The sequence below is a fragment of the Gordionus sp. m RMFG-2023 genome, chromosome 1 (genome assembly GCF_954871325.1).
Source record: "Gordionus sp. m RMFG-2023 chromosome 1, tfGorSpeb1-WG-v2, whole genome shotgun sequence".
In the NCBI taxonomy this organism is placed as follows: Eukaryota; Metazoa; Nematomorpha; class Gordioida; order Chordodea; family Parachordodidae; genus Gordionus; species Gordionus sp. m RMFG-2023.
The window spans coordinates 66713714-66739730 of record NC_088775.1 but is presented as its reverse complement, the minus strand read 5'-3'; the positions used below and the strand labels follow the sequence as shown (position 1 = coordinate 66739730).

General features: G+C 27.7%; 1 protein-coding gene across 3 annotated transcripts in view; it reads right to left on the bottom strand.

Moving 5' to 3' along the window:
• LOC135922894 (uncharacterized) overlaps positions 1–26017 on the bottom strand; it is a 54807-nt gene that overhangs the window by 15862 nt on the left and 12928 nt on the right. The gene's annotated exons all lie outside the window — the stretch shown is intronic.

Below are 26017 nucleotides of genomic sequence, written 5' to 3'. Positions count from 1 at the left end.
TGTAATGAGTTACACAACCCTCTGGGATTGTTCTTTTGCTCATACACCACCATATCAAATTTCTTGGTATGGTATCGTATGCCTTTTCCAAGTCAATGTACATCATAAGCATCTCCTTAATCTCGCCATATTTTGATTAAGTCAATGGTAGAACAGCCTTGTACAAATTGACTTGGTTGGGGGGGGGATAAACCCTGATGTTTAAAAAATATTATAAAAAATTATGAAAATGAGGAGAATTTGATTTAATTTTTTTAAAAATAAAATGAAGAATATCAAAAGAAGAAATCTATTTGATCAATAAAGAAAAATCGCATTCATAACAACCATTATAGGGTTAACAAATATTATAATAAATAATTATGAATTATATATTTTATGTAGAGGGTCAATTGGTAATAATGAGATTTTTTTGTTATTAATTGAGAATGTGATTAGAGTTATATATAGAGAATTTTCTATACCAAGTATGCCAAAATTTAACATCTTAAATAGAATAAAATCTATTATAAATTATTAAATATCTATCTATATCTAGTAATAGGAGATATTATTATTTATAATACTATATATTTTTTTTTAACATATATTATTTCATATAATTGGGAATGAGAACTATTGAAACCAAATCTAATTTTGAAAATGTCATTTCACGAGATGATAATAATAATATTATATATGGTAAATGGAATTATTTATGATCATTGTACTTGCTCCAATGAATATTATTAATACAAATTTTTCAGATAAATAATTATTTAATAAATTATGAATGTTATTTCTTAATATATTCCAGCAAATTAAATAAAAATAATGATATGGGGAAAAAGTATATATAAGATTTTAATAAGAAATGAAAAGCTAAAGTAAATTTTATTTAAAAAATGGTGTTCTTTTTAAAAGAATATTTTTAGAAGTATTATATAAAATTAGAAATTAAGATTTGGCCTGACCGAGTCTGAGAAAATGTTTGACTAATTCGAATCGGTCGGATCAAATATGTATGACTCTATTAAATATTTTTTTTATAAAATCATATTTAGGAGCGCCCTACAATTAAATAACCTAGATTATATATATATATATACACACACTTAATAAAAAAAAGCCAGCAATGCTCTGTATTATCACTCACTGGAATAACTTTACAAAAATGCGCTTCATAAATAATATACTTTAAAAAGAGATATACTTTTAAAATTTTCATTTTATATGTGGTATAATATAATTATTTTATGGTCAACTTAATAAATATTAAAAATATCAAAGCTTATTAAAATAAAGCTTGGAGTGACTAATAAGAGTTTTAAAATATCCCTACCTTGCCATTAAATAATGTTTTCCACTTTACTGATGAAGGTTTTCCATTTGTATTGTCCACCCCCCCCCCCCCCCCCCTTTTCTTTGAAAAAATAATTTTTATAATTTTAAATACGTTTAGGCTGCTATTTATGTAGAGCCTTGCATCGGACTTATTTTTTCATTCTCGATCCGAGAAAAAATTATATCTGCTTAGCCGTCTGTATAGCTTCTTCTAAACAGCCTAAAAAGAAAGAGGTTATTAAGATTTACATAAATGATCAGCTATATAAACCTTAAAAATATAAAAATGACATAAAATATTTATATACAAACTGATTTAATTACAATCTAAAAAAATTTAGTCCAAAATATAGAAGTACTCTAACTGACCACCCTCTAAACTTTCTATCTATTAGAACAATTCTCTCATAATTGGCCAAAATGTGTATATTTGTGACATTTACTTTATGTTCATTCCTTCAATTCTGATCCAAAAAAAAGTTTTTAGTGCCTCGTGAAAGCCGATTTAGGTTGGTTTTTAAGACGGCCCGATTAACCAAAATATTATTATGTAAGCCTCGAGATTTGGCAAATAGAGTGCAAACCTTTCTGCCATCCATGAGAAAAATTTCCAGGCTTATATAATATTATTTTGGTAAACATCTTAATCGGGCCTTTTTAAAAATCGACACAAATGGGGACTTTTGAACAAAACTACATTTTACCTTCAAATTACTAATTATTATCTGATTTATTTTATATTGAAATAAGTATGTTTAACATGCACATAAAAGATCCCAACCAATTTAAAAAATTAATTTAATTAAACAGATGAGTCTGATAACCGGAGATGTTAATATTAATCAAATGAGTGTCAATTAGGCTTTTGAAAAATTAAGAAATATTAAAGTTACCTCCTTATACACATATTCTATATTGCAATAATGCAATATTTCATGACAATAACCTTCAATATTGGTATACGGCCAGTCGAAGCAAACCAGGTGTTAAATGGTCCGAGGAAAAACTTTTGCATGAACTCATCTAATGCAAAAACTATTATAGCTTTTTTTTATAGTAATGACTGGGCTATGATATCGAAATTTATATGATCAAAACCAATTCTTAACCCCATTTTTTTAAGGAAATCATAGTCATACAACTTATTCCCTATATTATAAACTTTATAGTTAAGAAAGGAGTCGAAATGGTGAAACTTTGATATGATTGGCCTAGACTAGAAGGGGGCCATGGCCTTGTTTAGGATCCTGGTGTTATTTCATTGTTTTCTATAATTGGCCTTGTTTAATATTATAAAAAGGAAAGATATAACAATACTACTTAACTTTAAGTCATCTTTCTTAATAAAAAATTATAAATTTTAAGTTATAAATTATTCATTTTTTATAGAATAAAATTTAGACAATTAAGGCTATAATTTTTTAATTTAATTATTACTAAGCATAATTAAATATTTATGCAGTATATAAATGATAAATAATTTATAAATAACTATATATATTTCTTTTTTTTTCTTTTTAGCTTCACCCTCAACTTTATTATTCTACTCATGCTATATATTTTTATCTAATTTGTATTTCTGATCGATTCTATTTGGATCTCCCACCGGAGTATCGCTATCAAGGCCAAAGTATCTAGTATCTGGATCTCGCACCGAAGTATATCGACAGATATCCAACCGGAGTATTCATCACACAGAAGTATCAAATTGGGGTCATTCCATGTCAAATCAATCACTTTTCGGCCGACCCCTTTCGATTTCGATGAAAAATCGTAGGTTGGTTATATATGTTCCCATTAGATTATAAACAAAATTTTAGCTGATTGGCAACTATATTAGCGGAGATATTCGGGGTTAAAGGTCTAAAAAACGTCTTTTTTTGCTTTTCACTGATGTTAAATAACTAGTTTTTAATTTTAAACTAAATATGATCAAATATTGAATATAATATCAATAGCTAAGTTAATAATTGATGATTATGGCTAAAACATCAAAATTAATTTTTGATAAAATATGGGTCATCTTATGGTCAGTTGAAAACTTGAAATTAATATTTCGAAATGTATATAATCTCAGATTTTTAATTTTTTTAAGAAATATTATCCGTTTACTATTTTTTTAATAATTTCTTCAACAATTAGCATGGCTGGATATTTATTTAAAAAAATATTGCGATTTTTATACTTTAAAAAATATAGATGGCGCTATATACAATAGTTTTAATATGTTAAAATTCATTTTTTTTATTGATTTAAAATATTTTAATGTATATATATCATACTAAATCGATTACAATGTCCATTATATATATTTATTTGAAATTCAGATCATAAATTTTTAAAATCTTCACAAATTTAGCCTAATTAAAATAGTTTATAAATTAATTAAATCTTACTTCATCTAAAGGAATACAAAGCCTGGCTAGCTTGTGAGATTTCTTCAGGAGATAATATATATGTTTGACTGGTGGGAGTAGAAGGATTGACCATCGAGAGAATATGAGATTTAGGCAACACAAAAATATCATCTTTCAGAGGAAATTTAAATGAGGCTGAAGGTCCACAAGGCTGTAAAAATCGGATTTTTACTTCTTCATTTATATCATTTTTATCGATTATATATCCTAACCACCATTTATCATCATATACACATGTTATATATCCATTAATATTTTAAAAATTAATTTTCTCATTTAAAAACGAAACTTGTTTTATATTATATTTTTTGGAATTAGAATATATTTTGGTTTTTAGTCTATTTTGATCAATGGGAATAACCCCGTGATTTTTTTGAGTCCCACGTATAAGCAGTGCATTAAATCTTTTACGAAGGGCTAATTCCTCTTCGATATATTCTTGATTGGATACATATTCAAATTGAATTCCATTAATATTTTCTTTAGCATAATTATATAATTCTAATGAGGTTAGGATTTGATTTTTATTTGGCCTTTGAAGACTAGCTCTGGCAACTAATCTTTTGACAGTTCCTCCGATACCGTCACTTGCATTTTTGCCGTGAGCAGTGGCAAAGAAATGCCATTCGGCAGGAATAGTAAAATCGTATTTATGAAGGCATATGTTCAGAAAAATTTTGCGATTCTTGTATTGAGACGCGGCTTCATCTGAAAAATATATTACTTTTTTCTGGCTTAGAATTAAATTTGGATAATAACAAAATTTATATTTTTTAATTCTTCTCCAGATTTATATGCTACAAATGGATGTATAGGGGCCTGCACGTTGCTCCAATGAAATCCCTGAACTTCATCTTGTAAAATGAAGGAATAATTCTCTGAATAATCTAGAATTGTTAAAAATTCCCCATCTTTTAAATTTTTCTACATTTGTCATTAATTTCACATTCTGATGAATGGCGCAGACACAAACAGTGTGTGTGCCACTAGCTCCAACTAAAATACAGTTTTTTGGTCTAAGTTCGGCAAATTTAGAGAATCCAATTAATATATTTGGGTATTCTTCCTTAAACATCTTGAATATTTATTTAAGCTTATTTAATATAAGTCTTTGGACTGATTCTTTCTCGCCTTTAACAGATATACAATCTTTTATTCCAGGCATGAGTCGGCTTATTTCATCAGAACTATAATTTTGTTTATTTTTATTGCTTAAAAATTTTTTCAAAATCTTCGAAATTTTCTTTATCTCAGGTTATTTTAATAATTTAAGATAATGACAATTTCATAACATTCTTGATCTTGATGGGTATGACTTAGTCTGGGGGGGGGTGGAGGGTTGGGGGTAGGCCTGGTAATTAATGTGATTTTCGATTTTTCCCTTAATAATTTTCCTGCACTCCTTTAATCCTGCTTTTTTGTTAGTGTGCTAGTCGGATTTTTTAATTTACATTGAAATATTTAAAAAATTATTAAAATTTTTTATCCTGCGAATATCTCAGGGGAATAAGGTTTACAAAGTTATATAATAGAATTTTATGATATATTATACATTAAAATATTTTTAATCAATAAGAAAAATGAATTTTAACATATTATAACTATTATATATAGCGCCATCTATTTTTTTTAAAGTATAAAAATTGCAAAATTTTTTTAAATAAATATCCAGCCATGCTAATTGTTGAAGAAATTATTAAAAAAATAGTAAAAGGATAATATTTCTTAAAAAAATTAAAAATCGGAGATCATATACATTTCTAAATATTAATTTCAAGTTTTCAACTGACCATAAGATGACCCATATTTTATCAAAAATTAATTTTGATGTTTTAGCCATAATTATCAATTATTAACTTAGCTATTGATATTAGATTCAATATTTGATCATATTTAGTTTTAAATTAAAAACTAATTATTTGACATCAATAAACCAAAAAAAGACGTTTTTTGGACCTTTAACCCCGATTATCTCCGCTAATATAGTTGCTAATGCGCTAAAATTTTGTTTATAATCTAATGGGAACATATATAACCAGTCTACAACTTTTTATCGAAATTGAAAGGGGTCGGCCGAAAATCTTGATTTTTTTGCTCATTTGACATATCCCACCGGAGTATTCTTATCGATTTCATTTCTCCCACCGGAGTATCAATCCCGATGGATCTCCCACCGGAGTATCGTTATCAAGTCCATTGTATCTTGATAGACATTGAGCTTGAATGGCCCCCGAGGTCACCATTATTCTAGCGCTAGCCACGAAATCGTTATCATCCTTTAATGACCCACGAGTTCAGCAGGCCGTCTTTATTTGGTTTTTATTGGACAAGTATCCTAGCACCCGGCTGTCCAAGCCTGTCGGTGACTGGGGTGGCATTTCTCAACTCAGAAATTTATCATATCATATGTCTATACACATCGGTCATCGAAGAAAAACTAGAAAAATTTTAGTTCCTTACCAGGATTGAATCTGGGACCTTCTGTTTCCAAGCCTACATCATACACCACTGGGCCTTTAATTATTACTAAGGATCATTAAATATTTATGCAGTATATAAATCAGAGACCTGCAGAGGCACCATTTGCACGGCCCGGCCCGGTTTTAAATTTTCTAGGCCCGGCCCTGATATTTTTTAAAAAAATTTTTTACGGCACGCGGCTCGGATTTAAAAATTTAAGGCCCGGCCCGGACATTTTTAAAAAAAATTTTTTACGGCCCGACCCGGATTTAAAAATTTCAGGCCGGCTCGGAATTTTTTAAAATTATATTCGACCTGGTATATACAAAAATTCACCTATGAGGTATTTTACCATATTTTTCAGTGAGTATTATCGCTTATTATTTAAAAAATACATGAAAAAAGCTAATATTTTGAGAATATTATATTGAATTTATAAAAATTATAAAACTGTTATTTATAAAAATGGATATTTTGAGCATATACTATATTTTATATTGCATTTATAAAAATAAAACTAATATTCATAAAAATGGTAATAATATTTTGAGCATATATTATATTTTATATTGCATTTAAAAATAATAAAACTAATATTTAATTTATAAAAATGGAAAATATTTTGAGAATATAATATATTGTATTTAATTTACTATTTAATTTATAAAATAAAAATAAGTCGCTATTTAAAAAAATGCATCATGTATAATAAATAGTATTTTGAAAATATAATCTAATTGCACAATATTAATATAATTTATTTTATAATATAAATTTTTAACAAAAGAAGATAATTGTATTATATAATATTGTAAAAAAAATAATGAAAAATGTTGGATTAAAAACTTTCATGACTCAAGGTAAAATATAATAAATGCAATAAATATTTGACAGTTTGCAAAGTAAAAAACCAGCATGATTGACGAAACCCTACTCAAGAAAGATATTAAAAATTCACAAATTATCATGAAGATAGAGAAGCATATCTACCTTTTCAGGTTGAAGATTACTTCTTCTTCAGGAATTGCCAATACCCGTTTTGCCAATTTCGCTAAAATTGGAAATTCGCTTTGATGAGCCGCCCACCACTCTAACAAATTATCCACCTTAAATGTTTCATCTATTTTTTTATTTATGTAATTATAATATTCATCATCGGGTATTGACATATTACCAGAATTACCATCGCCCCATTTGTCATAAAACGATTCAGTTTGTTTAACAACAGTCGTAATTTGACTGGTCGATGGTATTTCATTTACTTCCTGAGCCTCTTGTAATTTAATATAATCTTTTATATAGTTTTCCGTCATCTTGCGATCTGTCCCTGACGACATACGTAATTGCTTGAATTTGGGACAGAGAAAAAGAGAAATAAAATGATACTTGTGTAAAACAAATTTTTCAATTAAAAAATGCTTTATATTAAGTAAAATCAATTTTATTTCTCCTTTTTCGCTTTGAAAGGTATTATAAACTTCAAGAAGTTCATAATACCAAATTACCACTTTAAAAAGAGTACAAGAGTCCGACTGTAACTCAACAATAGCTCTGTTAAAATTCTCAAGGATTTTGACTAGATCCAGAAGAATCGGAAAGTCTATAATATAATACTTTTCCGATCCCCCATGTTCTTGAAGAACTTTTATAATTTCTTCATTTTGAGAATAAACAGAATTGAGCATATTGTATTTAGAGTTCCAGCGGACTTCTATATCTTGATAAAGGGCTTTCAAATGCTGGCATTTATTACTTTGTTTTAAATGCCCCACTAATATTTTAGTATTATCTATTGTTGATTTTATTAATGGGGCACTTTCCAAATATTTGAAGTTATATGAATATCTTAAAATTGTATTTAATATATGACAAGAACAATTTAATCGTTTAACTCCAATGCTTTTATAATATTTTTACCTTGGTTTGTAACAAATATTATATTAATAAAATCGTTAGTGTTAAAATTAAAATTATGAAAATTTTTTAATAGTTCATCCTTAACTACTTTGCTAGTCTTTGACACTTCTTTAAATTTAGCGGTAAATAGGTTTCTCTTCACTAACTTCTAGTCATCTGATATATAGTGCATGTTAACTGTTATAAACGAGTTCTTTTTATGGTCATCGCACCATATATCAGTGGAAGAAGCCATAAATTGATTCTTGATTACTGGGGCAATAGTATCAACCAAAATGTTTCTTATTTTATTATTTTTCTTTAAGGTGGTGGTATGAGAAATCAATGAGTTGATATCTATTTTACCATTCTTTGCCCCAACATCGACTAGGGCCTGGCTGAATTCAATTCCCAGCTATCATTTCGAAAGGTCTAATATCGTTTGCGCAAAGTGTTAAGGAATGATCTATAAATTTTTCTTTTAAATATTTTATATTACATTTATAGGTTGGTTTTTAAGGTGTAAAAATTTTTTATTAATTTTCATGGATTTACCATCACATTTATGTCTTTTTAAATGTGATGTACCATGTTTATAATTATAAGATAATATACTTGAACAATTCTTACATTGTACGTAGCCAATGTTTTTTTTATTTTCATCTATGATGATGTTAAATTTAGCCCATATTTCAGATTTTAAATTATTATTTGTATTTCTAAAAGAATAAATATTATTTTTAATTTTATTAATTATATCATTAGTATTTTGTGCCATGATATTCCTTTATATGATTGTTTTGGTAAATATTCTAAAAATTTAGATATGAATTATAAAAAAATATATTATTAATACTTGAATATTGGGGCTTATTCAAGATATTCCTTTATTTGATTGTTTTGGTAAAATATGTTGTAAAAATTTAGATATGAATTATAAAAAAATATATTAATACTTTGAATAAATTTGCAGGAAATTAATAATTAGATCGATCTGTGGGTGTTAGGTAGTGTTAACCATCACCCAATATTATATTAATCATAACTATAATATAATATAATCTTATAACCATTAACTCATAATGTAAAAATTTTTATAAAAAATATTAAGGCCCGGCCCGGCCCGGCCCGGGTTTAACAATCTTAGGCCCGGCCCGGATATATTTTAAAAAAAAATTTTTAGGCCCGGCCCGGATATGTTTAAAAAAAATTTTTTAGGCCCGGCCCGGGTATATTTAAAAAATTTAAAATACGGCCCGGGCCGAGCCGGGCTTAGGGCCGGGCCTGCAGGTCTCTGATATAAATGTTAAATGATTTATAGATAACTATATACATTTATATTATAATAAAATAAAACTCATATAAGAAAGTAGTGGTTAGCTAACTTTTTGAAAAAATAATTAATTTGAAATAATAAAATTGGTAGATTAGAAATCATAAAATATAATCTCATATTTAAAACATCTAAAAAAAATGACCAATATAATAAATCCCAAAAGATAATTTCATAGTTAAATGCAGGGATCCGAACCGAAACAAATATAGGTTCGGATAAAAATAACGGTTCAAAGTTCAGTTTCGGTTCGTAAAAAATAAATATATCGGTTCGGTTCAAACCTCTAAAAATCGGTTTGAACATTTTTGTATTCAAATCTACATTCGAATTATGTATAGGGAGGTACATTTTTTTTATTTCATCATTAAAATAAAAAACATACATAAAACCTTCATTTTTATTAATTGCAGATTATAAAATAATATTTAAATTATAAATCATACAATTAAATATCATGATTAATTTTAATATGAACAATATTTAACTTAATTTACTTAAAATTTTTTATTAGGCCGCACAATTAATATATTTTCAAGATTCGTTCTCACTCAAATTACATTTATAAAGAGATAGTATAAATTTAATTGTTGAAAAACATCTTTCCACACTAACTTGGGTAGCTGGCACTGCCAGTATGATATCAAACAATTTACATAATTCTGAGCATCGATTACTCTGATATCTCTAATAGATTAAAATATTCATAATTTTATTTAACCTAGGTTCTTTAGAAAAATTACCTATAATATATATTTCCTTGATTATATTTTACCAAATACTTAAGGCTATATTCTGCAACATTAGATTAAATATTTTGAGAATTAATTTTAATTTTACCCACGGCTTCTAATAAGGATCAAGAATTTTTTTTAAACCCGCTATCATCGATTAATTTGAATGGTCAACCATTAAAAGTGACCAACTCAGTACAATCATCGATTATTTTTTTTATTTAGTTTTACTGATATTGTTTGTTCTTTTAATGCTTCTTCTATTGTCTGTTGGCTTGATGACATCTTAAACTTTATTTTATTAGGCTTTTGTTGTGATATTTTGTTAATTTTATCAAATTCTAGATTTTTTTTGTGACGCTCAAGATTTATGATGGCCTTTCATATTTATTTAACAATCAGTGATATTACATTTTGATATGTCATTTATAATACTATATATAAATAATTTATATATTGAATTTAATTTTCTCTAGGCATTATAATTTATAAGCTTAAAATATTTAAAAAATGCTGTAAAATGGCAATATACTAAAGTTTATAAAAATTATGACTGACACTTATCAATCAAATGTGATTGATAATAATCTTTAAAACAATTTGAATATAATTAAAATTTTTGCAATATACTAGTAATAATTTACACATTATTTTATAGGCATAAAATTATGAGGCTCGAACCAGTTCAAAGGCATTTTAGCGGTTCGGTTCAGGTTTGGCTAGAAATTATTTTAGTGGTTTAGGTTCGATAAAAAATACCGGTTTTCGCGGTTTAACGGTTTGGTTCAGATTCGGTTTGGATCCCTGGTTAAATGTCTAAAAATAGGTAATAGATTAAAATAAATCGTAAATTATAATTTCATAATTTAAATAAGAGAAAGGCCTGGCCTGAACCTCCCCTCCCTCCCCGTTAAGAATTAATTGGACCAGTCTATAAATATTTACAATTATAAGTCTGGTCTGCAATATTTTTTTGTAAAGAAAAAATATAAATTTGCATTATTAATGTTTAAAAATATTCGGGGCCGGAGATCCATAATATTTTGCAGAAATTGCATTGTCGAATTTTTTTAGTGAACATCTCTGGTTATAGTATCTTAAAAAATGTATAATCTCATGTTTTTCAAACATTTTGAGAGAGTTTTCCAAGGGTTTGAGACCATACCGAAAGGTATTATTACCATGAATGTCGTTCGGCGAAATTATTTTGCAAAAATTACCTCGAAAAAATAATCTATGCATTGCACAATGTATATTCCTGAATGCATATCAGCGAATATATTACAATAAAAACATTACCACGAAAGCATTACAAGCTAAGGTCTGGTGTGATATATTAATTAATTAATATTTTTTAAATTTCACCGAAAAGGTATGGATAAGGCCTGGGTTGCCCGACCGATCTAATCTAATTATTATTTATTTTTTCAAAGATCTGGGTCTGATCTGATCCAAAATTTAATCCGAATTTTCTTATTGGATTGTTGAGTATATGAAATTTTAAAGAGAGTGGAAAAATTTATAAAGTTGTAGGGGTTATTCCTTGAAAAGAATATTTATAAAAACTTCGAGAAAACAAAATATTAAAAAAATGTCGTCCAAGTCCGGTATAATCCGAAATAAATCTCAAATTCAAGGTTCGAATCCAACCGAGTCTAAATGACCAATTTCGGTCAAATCGGATTTGAATAGGATTCAGATTTGGTTTATCAATTCTTATGCTTATTGATATATTTTATTAAAAGGGTAATAAAGTGCGAAACATTTTAAAAAAAATATATAAAAGAAAATAGTTTAGATAAGAATTTGGAAAATTCCTAAATTTCTTTGGATTTTAAGGGGAAAAAATGGAAGTAACCCCTTTACAAATTTGAACGTTGTTCTAAATTGCTAAATTACAAATTTAATATCATGTATAATACTAGTTTATCTGATATGTTATAAAAATTTCATTATTTAAATTATGCTTATAAAATAAATTCTCTAAACTCAATAATCGTCTCTGTTTAACCTTTATAATTAGATTAATATGAAAAAGTAATCTATTATAATAATCCTCAAAAAACGTCAATCAAATTTAACCAATAGTGTTCTTTTAAAAAATATTTGTCCAATGATAATCATCATAGCAATTTTAAGCCAATAGTAATTCCCATGTGATTTGTAATATGGCGAATTTTTGATAGCAATATTTTATACAACTATATATCTTTTAATTAGGAAATTTTTATGCATAAGTAAATATTTGCATCTCTCTTATCTTTTCTGAAAATTTAGCCTTTCTACATGCATTCTATAGTGTAGTATATTTTCTCATAACTTCATAATTGTAGAATGTATGTTATTCATAACTTATTATAACTTTTTTGATTAATAGAATATCTTTTTATTTTTTCTATTGTAATTTAATATCAATGTCTTAAATTTAATTTTATAATTTGTAACTAAGTAATAAATCATTTGGAAAGGTGGTAGTTTGTTTAAAATTTAAATTAGGATGAACATATTTTCAGCATGGTACTTTAATATGTATTCATGAATTTCATATAAATACCAGGAGCTAACCAGTAGAATGATAGGTAAATCAGATATTTCCCCTTCATTTGTTGAAAATTTTCCCAATGATATAAAATGGCAAAAAAATATATACATATTAGACAGATTTAATTCTTATAAACCCCTTACTATTTTTCTAGATGCTAGGAAAAAATAAATTATTCTGGGTTTTCCTGGGCTTGGGAAATATTTTTCACAATTAATATGGACTTGGACGTAGCTTGGGAAACATTTTTCAAAATTAATATAGTCTTAGATTCCTAATTTTTTAATTTTAAATATGGGCTAGAAATTGGCCTGAAAATTTCTTTTGAAGACATGGTAGGCCTGATCAAAAACCAAGACCCATGCAACTTTCATATTCTAATTGTATTTTTAAATACATTGTGACAACTACCAAAATTATTATGGTTCTTGGCTGGTTTGAGAAAATTTTCCTAAGTGCGGGGACCTGGCTTGGGAATTTTTTTAATATTAGGCATAGGTGTGATATTTAACACAGAATATTTATATGGCCCTCAGGTAAAAGCTAATTTAAATATATTTTTTATCTTAAAAATAGTATTCACAGGCGCGTACGCAGCAAGGAGGGACAGGGGGACAACCCCTCCCCCCCCCCTTCTCAAAGCCAAAAAATGCAGATGCCGGATATATTTTTCAGAAATATTATTGTTTATATTAATTATATTTGTTAATATTTATTCCTATCTCATATTGAATATTTAATTACATTTATTTATCACATTCATCTACTAAGTTATTTTATCAATTAATTTCGATTTCAAGTTTTCCGGCGTGATATTTACTTTTTATTTTCAAATTTTTAGTGGCGTAATATTTATCTACCATTTTCAAATTTCTAGTTAAATAATAATTATTTCTGAAACTCATTGTCCTACAGGGAGAAAAAAATTGCAAGCTTGTCCAACGAGATCGAGTCTCCGCAATCAAGCAGTAACAATTTTTATGGAGTTAGAAGAGCCGATATTCCAAATTTATTTTCTCATTAGAATGTATTATTTAATTATACAACTACTAGTTGAAACCCCGTCAAGAATGACGGGAATAATAAAATCTTGAACAATTATATGAATTTTTTTTTCAACTATATGTAATACTTTTCAAAAACATGACATCGACTTGATTAAGAACATGAGAATAGCGGAGAGCATTTTATTAGAACTCAAAGAAATTAGTGCTAATGTTGATGAAGAATTTCTTATTTTATATGTTATTGTTGAGTCAAAAGCAGAGCTGTGTTTAATATTTGTCTCCCTCAGTGGCGTAGCCAGGATTGATCCATGGGGGGGGGGGGTGAAAAATTTTTTGGGGGCTTCGCCCCCAAACCCCCTTATCAAAATTTGCCAATATTTTGTGTATTATACCCAGGCCAGCATAAATATTAAAAAATATTAGAATTAAAATTTTTGCCAAATTTATAATTAATAAGCGACTGAAAGCATTATTTTGAAAATGTTATCAATGTTTAGTAAATTGTATATTAATTCAATCTATTCGATGTAAAAAAAATTTGCCTCCCTCCAAACCTTCCAATTTTATGATCAACTCAATATATCTTATTCTATGTTAAAAATAATTATTTAAATTAAATTTTTGCATATAACAATATTTTGCAGAGATTTTATTTATTATTAACTTTATTTATTTAACTATGTATTTATTTTAATAATATATAAATAAATAAATTTCAAAATATATAAATTTTATACAGATTACTATTTTAAAAATTGATTGTAAATATCTATATTTTAAAAAAATAAAATTACAATAAAATATAAGTAATTCTTGTATGCAATTTAAAAAAATATAATTTAACAGTTATATTTAATACAAATGAGTATATTATATAAATAATTCTTATTGTAGGTGCAATACTATTATTAAATATAGTATAAAAATATCATGACTAAAAATTCATTATAATTCATATAAAAATTTTATGACTAAGAAAATATTACAATTATATGATTTGAATTTATAAAGAGAGGTCTACTTTTCTCTGAGATTTGGCTAATTCATCTAGAATCAAATTTTTATCTAGAATAATCTCCTTATAAATATTTAATAGGGCTAATCCATTTAAACGGTTTTCACCGGTGCTATTTCTTAAATAGGTTTTTAACCTTTTCAAAGTTGAAAAAGACCTTTCATTAGTGCAGGTACTAATCGGTAAAGTAGCTAAAATAAAAAACAATGTTTTGATATTGGGCAGGGAATCTAAAGTGCAATTACACATGGAAAGGGCCTGCAAAGCATTTTTTGGTCTCAAAGAGTACTCTATTCTGCCAAAATTTTTATACCAAAATTCGACATCACAAAGTAACTTATCATACGACCCTAATAAATCATCAGAATAAAACTCTGAGATGTTCTTAATATCCTCTCGCGTTTCAAGTGTAATCAACAATTCAGACTCAACCGGCAAAAGAAAATAAAAGATTTTAAAAATAAAATTGTGACTTATAAATCTTTCCTTTAATTGAAATAAAAATGTATCAATAAGTGGAATAAAAATGTTAATTTTATAAAAATCCTCAATCGTAGATGCATCAATATTTGAGCGATTGGATTGTCTAGAAACTACTCTAGGTTTAAAAATTTCATCCCAAACATATTAGCGATCTCCTTTACTTTCTCATATATTTCGTGAAATTTTTCATCCACATTATCTTTGATATTTGTTAATATTTCAACAATATCCTTTGCCCTATTCATAACCTCCCTTAAATCCAAATCAATTTTTTGTAACATTTTGCTAAAATCATATGTATAATTAAATAAAAAATAAACACATTGAATTGAAATTAAAAATTGAGACTTCGTAATAGCCTGTAAAAGATTTTCCGCATCTGCGGAATCTTTTTCTTTGCGTAATATGTATGATTCCAGTGCCGCAAAAATAACCTCATATAACTCGATGAAAACCTTCACCGATTGTTGTCTTTCAATGAATCTTGTGGGACAAAATCTTTTTAATTTTTTTTTTGAATTTTTTGAATCAATTTCATCGAACGTTTGGGTAAAAATCTCCCTCTTCTTGGGTGGGGTAAAGAAGTCACAAACCGACGATATTGTTTCTAAATTTTGAAAAATATATATAAATTATATAAAGATATCTATAATACATAATCTAATAAATTTCAATTAAATCAAAATCTTTTTACGTAAACTGTTCCGGATGTCTCTAATTTCACATGCCTCAGTTATCATCAAATTCAGGCAATGTTAACTGCAGTGAACATAAAGAGCTGCGCTAAAAAGCTCTCTAATTCTTGACTGGACCCCTTTAACATGGCCACTCATCGAGGGAGCTCCATCGTACCCTTGGCCTCTCAGTAGATTTAAATTTAAATCCAGGTTTTGAAGTGATTTAATAATTTGATTAGCAATCGTTTCTGACTTAGTGTCAGGTAATTCAATAAATTGAACAAATAGTTCCTTCATTTTATAATTACCTGATTCCATATCAATAAACCTTATTGCTATGGATAGTTGTTCAATATTACCAATATCGGAAGTTTCATCCGCCAAAACACTAAAAAATGGTGATGCTTTGACTTTTGAAGAAACTTCCTTTAATATAAACTGATTGCATATTGATATTTTTTTATTTTGAATAGAGGGACTTAGGTAAGTAGCATTTTTAGAGGAGCTTTCAAAAAGCTTTAGGTAGTTGTCCCATGGAGTGGTAATGGTATGTCTGGTCTTTCTAATTGCATGATTTAAATAAAAGATATTATAAATAATACCATTACCTTCGTCATCTGAGGATACAACGAAAACCAACTCAACTGATGGCTGATTTTTACTAGCAAGAGCAACATCTATATATATTTCTAATTCAAATTATACAACTTAAATTTTTATATACCTTTTTCTTTTTGTTGTTGACAAAAAAACTTACGGATATCCATATTTAAAAATTATAAAAAATTAAAATTTACAAACTATCTATATAGTTTAAAAATATATATTTAATAATTAAATTTATAAATATCTAATTTAACTATGCCAAGCCAGAAAATATTTACAAAATATCTTTATTGTTATTTAATAAATTTAACTATGCCAGAAATTATTTACATACAATATATCTTTATTCTTTTATTGTTATTTAATATTTTAGTTCATATAATTTATATATATTTTTAAACGATGTGATCATTTAAAATTAAAACTCCTTTTTTATAAATATATTTCATTGTGATATTCATATTCATATTGTATTATATATAATATATTATCTTATTTCTCTAAATTGAAACCGTTTTTTAAATATAATTATTCGCAATAAAAAAAAAATAATTTTTTTTTTATAAAAAAAAAAAAATTTCCATGGGGGGGTTTCGACCCCCCCCCCCCTTGTCTACGCCACTGGTCTCCCTCGACCTGCAGCAAGGCAAGCTCATCGTTAAAACATTAATATAGGATCAGTAGAAGAGTATTATAAAACAAATGTCCCCTCTCTTAGATACATTTATAACCCAAATAAATGAATGGTTTTTAATTCATCATGCAACACTTATCAATCTGCAGATATTACTTCCACAAAAGCCTTACCAATCTTTTTAAGATGGTGATAGAAAAAAAATATTTGTTAGATTAAAGTATCTATGATGCCTTATTAGCTGAATAACTATGTTTATATTAACTATGGTTGATATAGTCCCAAAAAATGATATGGATGCTTTGCATTTTAAACATATTTTAGATTATATTCCCAATGTAATAAAAGGGTTTATATATATTAGCAATATTAAACTAATGAAGAGAACACTCTCTTTTTTAAGGAATAACAGAGCCCTGCAGAGGTACCATTTGCAGGGCACAGCTCGGATTTTTTTTAAAAAATTTTTACGGCCCGGTTCGAGTTTTTTAAAAAAAATTGCCCCGGCTTTTTTTAAAATAAAATTTTCAGGCCCGGCCCGGATTTTTTTAAAATAAATTATATTTCTTCTTGATTTTTATAGCTAATAATAACGATTTCATATATAGGCTGTTTTAAAATATACAACCCGGCCTGGATTTTTTAAAAAATTAAAATACGGTCCGACCCCCGGTCTCTGAAAAACATACCAAGAAGTACAACTTCTGAAAGTAGATTGAAAGGTTTGGATCTTTTGAATATTCATGGGCTTTGACGACAAGCAAGGATGAGATAATTGAAAAATTAGCTCAATCCCAACGAAGATAGGATTTTACATGAAAATATATAACATACAAAATACAATTATTCCTAAGTAACTTTTTGTGTATTAATTTATATTTCCAACATTTAAATTTTATATATATTTTAAAGGCTCAAAAAATTCAAATTTCTATTTCATTTAAGTGATTCATATAGTGGTTATATTCACTTTATATTTTATAATTCACATTTATTATAGTTTTTCTATACCGCCAGTTATATCTGTTTCATATTTTTTAATTCACATTTATTTATAGTATTTTATATGATGGTTTATACATATAATTTTTTAAAATTCACATTAATTTAAAATTGTGTATTAGAAATAGTTATGTTCTAATAAATTTATGCTTGTTATTTTTTAAAAAAAATAATATTTCTTAAAAAATTTTATTACCCCCCCCCCCCCCCCCCCCCCCCCCATACCAAATTCCCGCATACGCGCCTGAGTATTCACTCTCTAAATGGGTTGGCCTTGGTCTGAGAAATTTTTTTTTATAAAATTATTATGAGTTGGGCTGGGCTTGGAAAATATTTTTATAAATTATATTGGGCTGGGCTTGGGGAAGATTTTTCAAAATTATTATGAGCTTGGACGCTTGATAATTTTTTTATTATTAACTATGGGTCAGACATTGGCCTAAAACAAGTTATTTTGCAGGCCTGGGATCGGCCTGATCAAAAAAACAAGGCCCATGAAAATCTGATTTTGATTGTATTTTTATATTCATTATGATTATTTAAATATTTTATTTCAGTTCTCAACTACCAAAATTATTATGATCTTTCATTAGGCTTGGAAGAATTTTTCTAAATTATTATGACTTTGTACTTTGCCTGGGAATTTTTTTTTAATATTAAATATTAGGTATAAGTGATCAGTAGTATTTAACAAATAATATTGGTATAATCAAATAAAAGCTTTTTTTTACTCAAACCATAGTATTTACACTTAGTTTTAATGAATTGAACCTGGCCTGAAGGAGGGAGGGAGTAAAAAGAATAAAAATTGAATATTATTTTCAAATAACAGGTAACAGCTAGAAAAGTAAGAAGAAAATTCTCATTCCCCGTCATTTTTGACGGGCTATCTACTAGTAATTAATAAAGATTAAAAGATTTTCTTTTTATTTTACAAGATTCTAAACTACAAAAAATATATCACTTTCACATAAATACAAATAATATGACGAAAAAACTGAATATAAAATAAATCATATAATAAATATAATAATTATAAGATTTAAAAAATAATTAAATTTATTTCAAACATTTTTATATGATATTTAAATTTATTTTATCTTGGAATTTGTAAATAAAGACAGTTATGAAAACTCAAAATAATATAGGTTAAAAATTAAAAAAATATAAACATTCTCCTAACTTTGTCAATGTTAATAAACAAATATACAACAGTATTATTAATTTTTAAAAACTAGTGTTGTTAAAAGGCCCGATGGCCCGATTAAGACTTTAACCATAATAATATTATGTAAGATTTTGTTCATAGATGGTAGAAAGGTTTGGACCTCATTTGCCAAATCTCGAGGCTTACATAATATATTTTGCCTAAAATCTTAATCGGGTCTTTTTAGAAATCGACCCAAATATAGGTCTCTTTACCAATAATATGTAAAAACATTAAAATTTGAATTTAACATTTGATTCCTTATATTTATAATAAAACAAAGCCGTGCTAAGACTTTGCACAAGAGCAGGGGCGGACTGGCGACGCTACGGCCTCGTGGGCATTTTTTTATAGCGGCCTCATTTATATGGGGGCTTCGCCCCCTTCCCTTATATGGCTTCTTCGATTTACATGATTTTTATTACTTCTTATTTTTGAAAATAAGTTCAAAAGATTTACATTTTTAGTAAAAAAAAGAATAGTATTTATAATTTATTTTTAAAAAATGCACATCTAAAATCATCACTACCAATATAAAATAATATTCATTGCACATATATATTTTTTTATATTAGATTTATAACGATATTGCACTATAAAATCAAATCATACATCTGTTAAATATAAAAATACATACTTAATATATCAAATCTATTGATTTTACACATATAATTATTGCAGTTATACAATATTACAGCGTATAAAATTGCTGCACTTATAAAATCAGGCACCGATCATATTGTAAATAGATATTAATAAAATTCAAATAAAAGAATTAAGGAAATATATAATTTTTACGTTAATAAATCTCTCATTAATTTTGAACCTTTACGCAAATATACAGGAATATCTTCTAGTTCAATCTGCGCCAATGGTTCTCATTCAACTGACATCATTAAAAACGCTTCTAATTTTTCTTGGTCAATATTAGATCTCAGCTTATTTTTGTAATTTTTAATTTACTAAATGTTTTCTCGCAATTAATTTGCGTAAATGACAAAGTTAAAATGTATTCATATGCCAATAAATTAGTGTCACTTGTATGCATATTGCATCTTTTAAAAATTTCATACGCGCATATTCAACATTTGTTACACTTATAATCACACTCTGAGTTATTATGATATTGTAATATTCCTTCTTCTTCATTTGACTCCTCACTTGTTCATACGATCATCTTCCATTTCATTTATTCTGCTACCATATCTTTGAATATACTGGCAAATGAACATTATTTGTTACGTAATTTAACACGCAATATATATATCTTTACTATTTATTTCATCAAGAATGAAATCCTGAAATCATACTTCTCAACCTCATAGGATTTTCCACACATTGTAAGAGGAAATTAAAAATTATTCTATCTGCTGAATATCCTCAGCCAGGGATGCGAACCCGACAAAATTTTTGCCCGGGTTCGGGGTATAAAAAAAAAGGTGGGTTCGGTTCGGGTTCGGTTCAGGGAAATATTTTTGAACCCGGGTTTGGTTCGGGTTCAAGAATTTTTGAGTTGATAAAAAAAATTCTATATTTAAATCATAATAAAAAACTAGACATAAATTTGATATAAAAAATAAATTTTTTATTTTATTTATAGGCAAATATAGTTAAAAATACAAAGCATATAGTCATGTATCAATTTTAAAAATTTTATTTAGACGTATTAGCATAATATCTTCCAAGAGTTGTTCACTCATCCTCGATCTATGTGGTGAATGAATGAATTTCAAATGTGAAAAAGATCTTTCAACGCTAACCTATGTTAAATGTATTTATATGTGAAAATATGGTAAATTAACTTGGGTTGCAGGAACAGCAAATAAGATTTTAGATAAAATATATAATTCAGGGTGTTCCAGCTTAGCAGACTCCCAAAAATGCAAAATATTTTCCTTCTTATCTAATCTTTTATAATCGCTAAATCCAGTAATTATTATTCCAATACTTTTCTCAGCAATCGTTGGCCCTCTTTTAAGTATTTTCTCCTGCCTTTCTTTAAGTTGTATTAATTTCTCTAAATCATCTTCTTGTTCAATAACTTCATCGGAACTAATATCATCAGATAAAATCGGCGTTGTTAAGCTTTTAATTCGTCTCCATAAATTGACAAGATGCCTTTTAGCACAAATCTTATCATCATCACTAAGTAATACCTGTAATATTTAAGGATTTATATTGTTTATATTTAAATATTCCATAAAATAACAATTTTAATATAAATCTAAAATAATTAATTTACTAAGCTTTTAATTAACCTTGTATCTTGGGTCCAGGTATATGGCAGCTAAGAGAATTTCGTTCTTTATAAACCTTTCTTCTCTGTTTTTAAGACAAGAATATAGTAATTGAGCAAAATGGTTTGGATTTTTTTCCAGTAAGATGCAGCATCTTAACCATGCTGCATAAAAATCTGTCAGTGTTAACTGTTCAGATTGGAATTGTTTGGTTGCGATTTTTAGCGGTTTTAAAATTTCAACAATCGTTATTATCTCTTTCCAATCTTCAGTCAATAAATAATCAGATTGCTCTGAAAAAAATCTTCGATATTGGGTTTTAGTAAAATCAGCCTTTCTAACATATCATGGGTTGAATGCCATCTGTGGCAATCTAACACAGGCTTAGGGAGTTTCATATTTTTTAATAACTTTTGGTAAGTGGGATGTCTTAATTTTAAATTTAGGCTCCTAGCTTTTGCAATGGTTTCCACAATAGGTGATAATTTTATAGCATCTTGAAGTGCCAGCTGAAGTGTGTGAGCTGCACACCGTACACTATAAATCGGATAGGATATAACAGTTAATAAAAAAGTATTTTGTATATCATCAATATCATATTTATATACATTTACATCCATATTTTCCTCATCTGCTGATTCACTCCTTACATCATAATCAGTTTCAAGTTGCAGGAGCTTTATAGCTCTTAAAAAATTACAACCTTTATCAGAAGTAATTGTGTATATTTGTTCAATATTAATTTTAAATTTTAGTAAAGTTTTTAATATATTCTCTTTTATATATTCTATTGTACATCTCTCTTTCAGCTCTACAATTCCAAGAGTCCTCAAATTTATAATGGACTTTGATATAAATTGAATATTTACACCAAGAATTGACCTATCTAGTCGTTGAACTGCATCAACTTTTAAACTTATTAATTTTCCTTTTACCTCTCTCGATATTTTGTCTCTAATTGATTGGGCTGTTTTATTAATAGTTCTGGATAAATTTTCTTTGTTTATAACTAAATTGAGCCCAGATAGGAGTGGATTTATAATTCTTTGAAATCCCGAATCTTCAATAATTGATAAAGCCATTTACAGTAACAAGTTCTAGTATAGAACTCATCAAATCTTTAGATGATATATTTATACTTATATGCTTTTTTGGAAAAAAGGTTTCTATATTAATTTTAGGTTTTTTTGCCAATAACAATTCCTGATATTTGGTTTTTTCATTTAAATAATTTAAATATTCATTGTTGTGATTTCTTTCCAGGTGACTTTCTAAATTTGACAAGTGATTACCAGACATTTTTACTTTGCAATAAGAACATATTGATTTTTTTTCTATTGTATTAAGGGTAAAATGCTTATCAAATATGACTTTATCTTTAATCTTAAATCTATAAAAAGAGAACAATTTTTTTAAATAGCAATGATTTCAGAATTAAAAAAGAGATATTTATAAATTTAATTTCATTTATAATATGCACTTCATTAATATCTTGTAAAAATTAATCTGAACCAAAAATAAATGATTAGCATATATAAATTTTAAAATCATTTTAATAAGTTCACAAAAACTGCCCTACATTTAACAATTTTTAAGTTAGATGTTTAGAATTTTTTAAATTAACAATATAATAATTTTTACTTTGATTTGTTAACCATTTTCTTCTAATTAATAATCTTTAAGAATAATAAGATAAAAATTTAAAAATAAATGGCGTAAATTAATTCAATTGTTTAAAATATACACTGAACCCGCTTGAACCCGGGTTCAAATAAAATTCTTGGGTTCGGTTCGGGGTTTTGAAAATTTTATAAATGGGGTTCAGGTTCGGTTCGGGTTCAGAGTTTTTTCCTAAAAACCCGGGTTCACTTCTCCGGGTTCGGTTCGAATCCCTGTCCTCAGCAATATAAGATTTGCAATCTAAATTTTAAATAGTTAAACATTTTAAAAGGGGGTATATCATTAAATTATTTTTCTGGCATCCCCTTCCTGTAGAGCCTGGCATAATTTCCTTCTTTTTTCTTTTTTTTCTCTTTAGCTTTCACCTTTTCTGGTGCTCCTTCAACATCTCTCTCCACTTTATGTTATTCATACAATCTCTTATATCTAATTTATACTTCTTTATATTGGCTCTAACTTTATGGCCCCATTGAAGTTTTGGCCTTCCTCTTTTACGTTTGCTCATCACTTTCAAGCTCTCAACCTTATTTCCTATGTAGTTCATAGGCCTTCTCATTGTGTGCCCATACCACTTAAGTCTGTTTACCATTAACTTAGTCTACCTTTAAACTACTTAGTATTCTTGTACTGCGCACTTTATCCTTTCTTGTTACCCCAGCAATCATCCTCAGCATTCTCATCTCCATAGTTTGTAGACTTCTCTCGTCTGATTCCTTGGTTGGCCATGTTTCCGAACTATATAGAATAGTTGGTTGTATTATGGAACTGTAAATTGTTCCCTTTAATTTGTGTGGGATTCTTTTGTCAAATAGCACTTTTAACCACCCATGATTAATTTTACTCTTTATCTCTTTTTGCCGTTTGTTTGTATAGTGGAGCCCAAATATTTGCAGCTTTCAATTGCCGATATCTGCCATTCATTTATATCAATACTCTCTGTTTCATCTCCTCCTATCACCATATATTCCGTCATTTCTCTATTTACTTTTATTCCGTGCTTTTTTAGGATATTTATCTAATTCACTAATCTTTCTTTCATTTCATCCTTGGATTCGGCAAGTATCACAATATCATCTGCAAATATCATATTCCACGGGACTGTTTGAGGTATAGATTGTGCTAATACATCTATTACTGTAATGAAGAGAAGTGGGCTGAGAGCCGATCCTTGATGAATTCCTTCGGCTATTGTGAAGCCTGCTGAAGTACCAGTTGTGCTACGGACCATTGTTGTATGGCCCATATACATATCCTGTATTATTCTTATATATTTTTCGGGAACCTTTTGTGGCGTAGCGCCCACCAGATAAATTTTCCGGGATTCTATCGAAGGCCTTTTCTAGATCGAGAAATTTTTTGCAGCTTTCTCAACTTATTTTGGCCAGATGAATTATTCTGTTTCACCTAAGCATCCATCCTTTAATCTGATTCACCGACCTGGATTTTATTTGATTTCAATGAATTAAGAACAAGAAATGTTGGCTATATTATTTCTACAATAAATCAATGTATAAAAATGTAATATAATGAATTAATCAAAACTTAGCTTTCACTCTACTCAAACGGAAGCGTTTTTACTTCATTTAAAAAAAAGCAAAGAAAAAAACGAGGTAATGATGTATAGCGTCAAGCGACGTTACTGGTATTTTATGCATTAAATTATAGTAAACGACATGACAATTGTCAAGGAATGTGATATTCAAATCATAGAGATATCATTAAAAATAAATAAATGATAATAGTAAATAATGTGAACATAATAATATATTTTTTTTCTAATCGGCCTCTTTTTTGATATTTTCCTCTGATCGGCCTCAAAAATCGACATTTAACGCGGCCTCGTGGGCAAAATGCCCACCTGGTCTTATACCCAGTCCGCCCCTGCACAAGAGTCATAATTTGGTGCTCTAAAATTCTAATTTTGATCCCTAATTTTGCCCCCTCGTCTGCAAGGAATGAATTTTTGCTTGATTGTTGATATCAGGATAAGTTCGAAAAAATGTGATAAGATAAGGATTTTATATATATACTACTTAAACTTATATCTTTATTATCTTAAGAAATCGGGAGAGGGGGTGGGGGAATACATACTATATCTGTCCCTAGCGTTTATGCCGAGACCGAAAAATATATATCGAGAATATTATGAGAAACTATAAATAAATGACTAACATTAAATATTATCTTGATCTCATGATTTATAATAAATTTTAAAATAATCTGCTGCATTTTTGAGAGCCCTGCATCAAACCTATTTTTTCAGGTCCGACAAAATTCCCCATATAGATTAAGTTTCGTTCCGATCGGATCCGAATTTTTATTATTGGACTGTTAAACAAATATACAATGTTCCAAAGGAAAAGATTTAAAAAATTAACAAATATAAACTATATTTTTAAAATTCCGGAGGAGAACCAAAAATCGGAACTGGGCCGGGATTGAAAATTGGAAATTTTTTTAATATCCGGGGAGTGTAGTTCACATAAGATTTAAAATAAATCAGATAGTTCACAACAACACCCATTTATTGTACAAAAAAAGATCCTTTAAACTATGACTCTTTGATTTGACCAAAAAATATGATAAATGTATTTGCATTAAAAAAATGCATATTCTTAATATATATGGCTACGAAATTTTATTACATTTGAATTATTAATTTTTCTTAAACTTATTTCTAAACTTAAAATCAGTGAATGTACCGATACCATTTTCGATACCGAAATACTGTCGAGTAGGAGGGGAAGGGGCGATTCTACCGATA